Raw genomic sequence first — 10,139 nt, forward strand, 5'->3', positions numbered from 1 at the left:
TGCAGAGGAAGTCCCCCTTTTGAAAGTGCAGCTGCCAGTGTACCTTTGCTGTGGCATAGGTCAGAGGGAATTCTCCTGCAGTGTATGAAGTAACACATTGGGGAAGAACTGACACATGGGTGAGTTATATATTAACCACTATAAATGACCTTTCAGAGAGCGACAGAGTAACAATCTCGCTGATAAAGGAAATGGCGATTTTTCTATTTTGCAGAGCACGGGTATTAATTCCCAGGAAAAGACTGTGCAGCTCTTCCCACTAAATGATACCATTTTCAGTTCTTCCATACTTTCTTAAATGTGAATAAATCGTTCAGATGTTTTCAATGCTAAATAAATGCCTCTTTTTGTTTCTTGTGGGGAGCTGAGGGGAGAAGGCAGGAAACGTTTTAGCTAAAATGATGCAGCCATTTCCAAGGAAGTGTCAGAAGAGCAACATGCAAGTTTGCTTGGGTTACAGAAGCAATCTTAGCAGTCATTCAGCAATGTACTCACTTTTCCTTCCCAAGGCCTGACCTTGTTCTGTGTTCAGCATTACCAGAGATCTGCTGCAATGAAGTTTGTGTACTTATGTCACTTAGGACACAAATGAATTGCTTTAACTTATGCTTAAAAGCAAAAACCTGCCAGAGATGACAAATCTGAGTACTGTATTTCACCAGTTAAATGACTAATGTTTTACTTGTCTTTGAAGCTTCTGGTGAAAGCTGAAGCATAATGGTGAAAGAAAAAATAATGTAAGTTACATAACACCACACATATGGAATTGATAATGCTCTGGTTTTATAAGGAATAAATTGTTCTTCCATGGTTATATACAGAAATATAATGAGGATGATCTCATTTGGTGTCCAATGTGTGCTGTGCATATATTCAGGAGATTCAGAAGATTTAAACTTTTTGACCAAAAGTGACAATTTCACAGAAGAATCCTTCTTCTGGTCAATGTATTCCACTATTTAATGAAAAGAAACCCTGGCCATGTTACAATTCAATTGTTGTTTGGTTTTCAAGAGACATTTTTTGACCTTCAAAGCCATCAAAAAATATCCTTGTTTTAGACCTAAATATTGTATTTTTAATTTTTTTATTCTCCCCCCTCAAGCACTGCTTACTGGGATTTTATTGCATGGAATTTATGTAGCCAAGATTTTAAGCACCTTTACGTAATTAATAATATAAATCAAAATCCCTGTGGTCTTTCTGTCAGGAACCCAACTATACAGACACCTTTAGAGACTCTTTTTCACTCCGTCATGATGGGAAGCATACTCTGCACTCAAGGAAGTGAAATAAGAAGGGATTCAGGTAATGAAAGGCTGGTGATAAATATCAGCCAGCACAGGAGAGAAGGCTGTGTGGAGACCTCATGCATGTTCAGGGTAGGATATTGGTCAAATGTGTTTGGGGAGGGAAGGACTGACAGGGGTTGCTTACCCATCCCTTAGAGCTGCTATTGCTTCACTTGGGTCAGGGATGGCCTGGGATGTGGTGGCTGTATCTCCTTTCATCCCACCCGGGCCTCTTCAAGAGAAGAGAGATATGAGTAAGGGAGGAAAGGATGAATCATTTTGTTTAAATAGCTGGTGGTGGGGCTGCCAAAGAGGCAATCTGTGACAGAGAAGAAGAGAGGTGAAAGGCAAAAAGGGCTAGCCAGGATTAGGCCAAAAGACAGAATAAGCAAATGCAGAGAGAGAAACACTGAGACAAAGGCCTAGCCCAGGGATGAGTGATGTAAAGTTTCTGTGAAATTGGTGGTAGCCAGGATATAAGTGTGCTTAGGAATAGTGTGGTGGTTATGTTTGGATGCAAGGGCATTGTATATACTAACATTGCAGATACTGAACAACTTTAAGCTGGTGCCAGAGGTCTGTCACATACATCAGTCTTGGAATCACTGCCAGTTTTCTGAGTACAGTGTGTCCAAATGATTATTACATGAGACTGCAGTTAGAAGCATGCCAAATGAGTTGCACGTGAGTTATATCTATTATTTAGGCTCTAAGAAAAGAAAAAAAGAGATGTAGGTCTTGCATGTGACAGTTTTCATCAGTCTCTTCAGAAAAAAAGCTTTGTATTTGCCCATAAATTAATCTTGTGTCATGATGACAGAAACATCAATTTCCACTTGTTAGAAATGTTTTGCATGCAGGCTTTGGCAACATCATCCCTCCTCACAGGAAGAAGACTGTAAGAAATCCCAGAGTTACTTTTCATATTGCTATGCCATCTCATTACTGTATTGCGCCACCAGGGCGTTGCAAAGAATGCCTTAAAATGCAGAGCTACTTAAAAAGGCTTGGGAGTGGCATATTCTTTACTGTATGCATGACCTCATCTTAAAAGGAAGATTATTGTTAGCAAACTTCAGCTGATGGAAAGTTGAGAGTTGTTCTAAACGTAATCTCAGCAGCAACATGGTTCAAATAAGAAAAAATACATTATTATCATCATCCTCTTTGCCAGTTCTACCTGTATCTGTTCTTTTTTTATTTCAGAAGAGGCAAGCACCACAAAAATCATCATGAACAAATTTCCTACCTATGTGCCAGGACTACATCAGAAAGTGGTGTGCAGAGCAGCTGGCATTGCTATTTGGGCTGCTCTGCAGGGCCATGAAAGCCATGCTCTGGGCTGGATGCAGGCACCCAGAAGTGCAAGGCAGAGGAGGGAGCTGCCAGTAGCTGCCAGAAACCACCTCTGGTGTCAGACTTATGCAAAGTATGACTAAAACAATGTCACTGCTGAATACAAAATTTCCCCATTTCTTTCTTGCTTTGATGAGAAGAGCACTGCAGATGTGGGGACAGGGACAAAAGTAGCCAGTATTTCCTCTCCTCTCTTTCTACATGCAAATCAGCCCTGCTCATGGGGCACTGGCTAATCCCTCTGGCTTCTGAACTGAGAAAAGAAGATGCTCCTCTTCCAAGTAACTAATGAATCACCCCTTTTAGTACATAGCATGCATGAATGCATTGTTGAAAATCGGTCTTAATCACTCACTGAGAAAAATTATATTGATCATTTCTCCTTTTTAGTTGCTAACTGGAAGCCTCAGGAGTTGTGACTCACAGCCTGCATGCTGCTCAGAAAGACTACTCAGAAAGTAGATTTTTAGCTTGTTATAGGAGCCCTCTGCATGTTATTCGTTGCATCTTCCTAGTATGGATATGATTAGGAAAAAGAATAGATTTCTTCATTTCGTACCTTTCTAGGAATTACTGTTCTGCAGATGGATTTGGCCATGTCTTTTCAAAGAAGAGAAGCGTTTCTGGGGGGCAACTGACTTCTAGTAGGTGATAGGGCTAAACAACTCCTGGGCTGGAAGAAACCCACCCTCCATTTTGCCTTTAGCAATGTAGCAGTGTTGAACAAGCCACACATACAGCAGCTCACCCTTGTTTATGAGCATAGGACTGTGTGTCAACAGGACAGTGGCATAAGGAAAAAGAAGTAATAAGAGTAAATCTGACTGGTTTTGACAGCTTCCTGGAAAGAGGGTGGGTGGGTCTAAGGTGAGAAATGAACTGTATTGCTGGCTAGGAATTGCCAAAGACAGAGCGAAATTAATAGATAAAAAGTTTTCAACATAACATGGGAAAAAATGTATTTGTAATTGTTTCAAATGCAGACAGTTGTACTGATAGACTAACTTGTATTAACTGCATGAACAATACTACACTGAAAGATTGTTACTAATGCCAATAGTTAAGTTTTCAAGTGGTGGAGAATGCCAAAGCTAAGACAGCCTACACCGCCTTAAATCAGTCCTTCTGTGTATATATGTATGTTATAAAAGTATAATATGGCTACATTTTGTTATTACATCTGACTTATTTAATCGCATCAGGCTCTTGTTAGTTTCTCCACAAATGCAGAAGAAGCTACAGGGCCTTCATGGAGGACAATGCTAAAGGACAGTTCTGTTAGTAAGCAACTGAAGCATGTTTGTTGTTTTCAGTACTTACTGTTATTACCCCTAAGCAGCCCTTCTCGTTCACTCTGCAGAGACCTTCCCCATGTGCTCCTCCAGTTCTGACACTACATGGCATTTTGGCAGTCAGCAGGTCCTCTGCTGTCCCACCACAACCTTCCTCAGTTGCTGCTTCTCCTGTGAGCAGATGCTCAGGAGGAAGTGGGGAGAGTGGAAAAAAGGCACCCAATGAACTAGCTTTTGCTCATGTATTGATTGTGCAACGATGCTAAAAACATGTGTTACAAGACTTCATCATGTTTGAATGTAGCTGGGAGCAAAGGTGATGTAAAATGCTGGCATGCTGAGTCATTAGGGTGGAGAGAGGAAAACTCAGGAGATGCCTGAATGTGGGATGTGATGCGTCCTCACCTACACTGTCTGCTAAGTTGAGGGTGGTGACATCTTGGTGATTAGTTGGGTGCTGTTCAGCCATCACAGCTTTTTCTAACAGAAGATATAATATCCTCAGTCTCCTGAAGTCTGCAGCAAGCAGGTCTCTTCAAAGAGATGGAGTTCATACATGGTGGCTAATGATTTTTTTTTCCTCATCAGGCCTTCCTGGCACCTCAAGTTCCATTCTGGGGGCGAAGGGACAGAAAACAGGAATGGTTCAACATAGGATTAGGATCCATTCACATGCTTCCCAGATGCAGTTAAGTTTTATTTGCTGCTGAGAAGCATCAGCCATAAAATTATATGTATTCTGCTTATTAAATGCAAATTGCTAAGGGCAGTGGGGATAAGCAAGAAAAAAATAATCTCCAGAGAAATGGTATACTCAAACATGCTTCCGAAAGGCATGATTGCCCTTTGGGCTGTGCTGGTAGAGGCAGAAGGGTAGAATGGCACAGAGATCCTCTGCTTTAGCAGGGACTGCTGGCACAGATTTGCTTCATTAGACAATAATAGTTTTCTTTCAGCATCATTGCCTGGCATTGAATGACTGGCTTTTTGTTTCTTGGGCTGCCATTGCTGCAAAAAGTATTGCTGTCTGCTGTAGGTCTTAGAAATATCTTTTCGTGTATGGAAAGGAAATGGGATTTATTTAGTGACAACCTCTCCTGACAGGTTGCTTGATGGATGTGGTCACTTGATGGAGGCATGCTGCTATGGGGGGACAACCTCTGGTGTCTGCCCCTGAGTTACCTCAGAGAAAGACATAAACTGCTCTGAAGGAAGCTGGTGTTCCCAGTGGTATCACAAAGAAAGAACAGACAGGAGCACATATTTGGGAAGGTCATGCTGGGAAGGGGCTGGTGGAGCTGGTCTGATGATAAAGAAGGGAAAGAGCAGTTTTGGTAGGAGGCTTGCCAGACTGGTCAAGGAGGTTTTAAACTAGAGGTGTTGGGGGAGGGGAGCCGACAAGGAGAGGTGCCATGCTTGACCTCATGCTCACCAACAGGGAAGGGCTGGTTGGAAATGTGACTCTCCAGGGCAGCCTTAGGTGCAGCGATCATGAGATGGTTGAATTTGAGATCCTCAGGACAGTGAGAAGAGCGTGCAGCAAGCTCACTGCCCTGGACTTCAAGAGAGCAGACATTGGCCACTTCAGGAACCTGCTTAGTAAGGTTCCATGGGATATAGCCCTAGAGGACAGGGGGGCCCAAGACTGTTGGGTGATATTCAAGGATCACCTGCTACAAGCTCAGGAGTGTTGCATCCCAACTAGAAGGAAGTGCAGCAGGAGGGCCAGGAGACCTCCTTGGATGGATAAGGAGCTGCTGAGGAAAATTCAAATGAAAAAAGAGTTTTATAGAAAGTGGAAGCAAGGACAGGCGGCCTGGGAAGAGTACAGGGATGTTGTCCGGGAAGCTAGGGACCAGGTTAGGAAAGCTAAGGCCCAGTTAGAATTAAACTTGGCTAGGGATGTTAAGGATAACAGGAAGGGATTCTACAGGTACATAGCAAATAAAAAACAGATTAGGGAGAACGTAGGCCCCCTCAGGAAGCTCTCAGGTGAACTAGCTACACAGGATTTGGAGAAGGCTGAGGTTCTGAATGACTTCTTTGCCTCGGTCTTCTCTAGCAAAGGCTCTGACCGCACCACCCAAGTCTTGGAAGGCAGACGCAGGGACTGTGAGAATGAAGACCTTGGGCCCACTGTAGGAGAGGAATTGGTTCGAGACCATCTTAAAAATCTGAACGTGCACAAGTCCATGGGTCCTGATGAAATCCATCCGCGGGTCCTGAAGGAGCTGGCGAATGAAGTTGCTAAGCCGCTGGCCATCATATTTGAAAAATCATGGCAGTCAGGTGAAGTTCCCGACGACTGGAAAAAGGGAAATATAACCCCCATTTTCAAGAAGGGGAAAATGGATGACCCGGGGAATTACAGACCAGTCAGTCTCACCTCTGTGCCTGGCAAAATCTTGGAGCAGATTCTCCTGGAAGGCATGCTAAGGCACATGAAAATCAACAAGGTGCTTGGTGACAGCCAGCATGGCTTCCCTAAGGGGAAATCCTGCCTGACCAATTTGGTGGCCTTCTATGATGGGGCTACAGAACCTATGGACAGGGGTAGAGCAGCTGATGTCATCTACCTGGACTTGTGCAAAGCATTCCCCACTGTCCCACATGACATCCTTGTCTCTAAATTGGAGAGACATCAATTTGATGGATGGACTACTCGGTAGATAAAGAACTGGCTGGATGGCCACAGACAAAGAGTTGTGGTCAATGGCTCAATGTCTGGCTGGAGACCAGTAACAAGTGGTGTCCTTCACGGATCGGTGTTGGGACCCGTCTTTTTCAACATCTTTGTCGCTGACATGGACAGTGGGATTGAGTGCGCCCTCAGCAAGTTTGCCGATGACACCAAGCTGTGTGGTTTGGTTGATACGCTGGAGGGAAGGAATGCCATCCTGAGGGCCCTTCACACGCTTGTGAGGTGGGCTGATGCCAACCTCATGAAGTTTAACCATGTCAAGTGCAAGGTCCTACACCTGGGTTGGAGCAATCCCAGGCACAGCTACAGGCTGGGCAGAGAAGAGATTCAGAGCAGCCCTGCAGAGAAGGACTTGGGGGTGCTGGTCGATGAGAAAATGAGCATGAGCCGGCAGTGTGCACTTGCAGCCCAGAAAGCCAACCGTATCCTGGGCTGCATCAAAAGGAGCGTGACCAGCAGGTCAAAGGAGGTGATCCTGCCCCTTTATTCTGCTCTTGTGAGACCTCACCTGGAGTATTGTGTGCAGTTCTGGTGTCCTCAACATAAAAAGGACATGGATCCGTTGGAACAAGTCCAGAGGAGGGCCACGAGGATGATCAGGGGACTGGAGCACCTCCTGTATGAAGATAGTCTGAGAAAGTTGGGGCTGTTCATCCTGGAGAAGAGAAGGCTGCATGGAGACCTCAAAGCAGCCTTCCAGTATCTGAAGGGGGTCTATAGGGATGCTGGGGATGGACTCTTCATTAGGGACTGTAGTGATAGGACAAGGGGTAATAGGTTAAAACTTAAACAGGGGAAGTTTAGACTGGATATGAAGTTCTTCCCTGTTAGCGTGGTGAGGCACTGGGATAGGTTGCCCAGCAAGGCTGTGAATGCTCCATCCCTGGCAGTGTTCAAGACCAGGTTGGATGAAGCCTTGGGTGACATGATTTAGAGTGAGGTGTCCCTGCCCATGGCAGGGGGGTTGGAACTTGATGATTTTAAGGTCCTTTTGAACCCTAACTATTCTGTGATTCTATGCTAAAGATCCTAGCAAATTCGCATTGGATGGGTTCCTGACAGGAGGTTGTAGTGAAGTGGGGATTGGTCTCTTCTCCCAAGTAACAAGTGATAGGACAAGAGGGTACAGCCTCAAACTGCACCAGGGGAGGTTTAGTTTGGATATTAGGAACAATTTCTTCACTGAGAGGGAGATCAGGTATTGGAACAGGGTGCTCAGGGCAGTGGCGGAATCACTGTCCCTGCAAGTGTTCCAAAAACATGTAGCTGAGGCCCTTAGTGACATGGTTTAGTGGTGGCTGTGGCAGTGCTGGAGTGGAGGTTGGACTTCATGACTTTAAAGGAGTTTTTCAACCTAGCTGATTCTATGAGTCTGTGATTCCAGGGAGGACTTGGCAAGAGCAGAGAGGAAGAGGGAGCCTTGTTAGAGGATAGCTCTAAAGCAAAGCATAGAAGCCCCAGAAGTCTCCCCATCCCCAGCAGGCTGTCAGGAGGGTTCAGGTTTTATGTCATGACCCTACAGGTGCAGAGGATTGTAACTCGTAGGGCCACAAATCCCAGCTATCCTCTGTACTAAAGGGTCAGTGAGAAACACCAAATAATAACTTTACAAAGTTCTAGCTTTTACATAGTTTAGTCTAGGTAGGAAATAACTTGGCCCTTGACAACTAAAAATGGACAGGTCTGTTATAATCATCTGTAAATATTTCTGTCATGCAGAGATAGTTAGAGGAGCCAGCGCTTGTTCTTTGTAAGTAGGGTAGCAGTTGTCAGGAAACCAACATCTTTAGTAACAAGCTGCAATTTGAAATCCTGACTGCAAGTTTAGTTTAAAATAGCTTTAATACTCTTAAAATCACTTCAGTTAGTAAACTCATTCAGCATCAATTTCTGCTCAGATCTGAGAATACCTTTTAATATTTGCTTCTTGTTACATTCATAAAAATAGTACTTAAACATCAGTGGGTCCTTTATAAACATAAGAATCTTGGATACTTCAGCAAATTACTTACTACAACTACCTGCCCATCACTTCACAAAACCCCTTTCTGTTTCAGGGTCCTTCCTTGCAAACATCCAGTGAGACTGGGATAGCTCCATATCTAGTATCCCAGTATCTAAACTGTAAGATTGTGACTCTCAGTGCATTTTGTTTTAACTCTAGATCCCCTGTGTGTCTATAGGCAGGTACAGATGTCCTTGTGAGACCTCAGAGCAGGACCCTTGCATTGTGCATCTGGGGATTCACTCAACCAGGTCTGTTGCTGTGGCTTCAAACACCTCTCTGACACGTACATGTACATGTTATCTGTCTTTCATGTCAAAATAGTCCCAAGCTGTGTTTCTATATAACATGGACCTGAGTCCTTAATGGGAATCAAAAGTCAGGATAACCAGAAAAGCCCTGCCCAATCATGAACCATATGTAATGGTTCTTCTCTTTCCTTACTGTAGACTAAAATACTGATTTCAGTGCCTCACTGAGGTACAGCAGTAAAATTCCCACTGTCTGCAAGAAATCCAGGAGTTGAGCCTTCAATATCTGACACCGGCTGGGAGGTTTCTTTGAATGACTTGAAATGAAACACTGAATGTCTACTCATTTGTTTCTCTGCCTTGGGCCAGGCTATAAAATGAACGTCCTATAGAAATTGGCTGTGGCAATCATGTTGCTGGGCAGCTGGGAAATGATGTAGCAGTACATATAGATGACCCTTGCTTCCTTCCTAAAGAAAAATGACAATTTTAACCTTGTATATTTTGCAATTACATTGTCAGGGGCTGTGATTACACTACATGGGCTTAAAAAGGAAGGATTTTTATAAAAATCAGAATTGTCCAATTGCGTACCAAAAAAAAGGCTCTATTATGCACCACGGGAAATCCCTGTATTTGATCAGAAATATCTAATATAAATGAAATATCCCAGCTTCAAAGAGTACACCTGATTTTCCATTTATTGCTTATACAAATCACCTTGCAAACTCATCAAAAGATTCTGGTGTACTAAACACATAGTTTAGCCAAATAGTTAAATTACCACTGAGATGTTTTGCAGGTTGGATGTTTTTAATCGTTTTTGTAATTAATCTTAAAAAGATCTTTTCTTTAGAAGATGCTTGTTCTTGCTTATTTGGTTCAAAAACTTTTGGAGGCAGAGATGGCCTGTGCTATGGCCTTCTACAATATGTAGCATCCAGTTTTGGAGGAGCCATTTCGCTATCACTATAATGCCAGGCTGGAAATAAGGAGTGAACACTTATTTTCTGAGCATGTGCATCACTGGCATTGCTTTTACCATTACAGTTACCAGCCATCTAAGAAAAGACAGATACAGAGGCCAGGCTGTGGTTGGCAAATCTGGCTTTTCAGTACTCAATGGCGAATCAGAAAATTTACCAGCAGAAACAGTAAAATTGCGGTTCTGGTGCAAACTTATCCTACCTAACAAAATGTGTTAGCATTGTTTTAAACCAGTAACTTTTTCTGCCTAGCTTT

Source organism: Neopsephotus bourkii, unplaced genomic scaffold (assembly GCF_033783945.1).
Source record: "Neopsephotus bourkii isolate Nb327-2 ecotype Australia unplaced genomic scaffold, CSIRO-AGI_Nbou_v1 NB_567, whole genome shotgun sequence".
NCBI classification, from domain to species: domain Eukaryota; kingdom Metazoa; phylum Chordata; class Aves; order Psittaciformes; family Psittacidae; genus Neopsephotus; species Neopsephotus bourkii.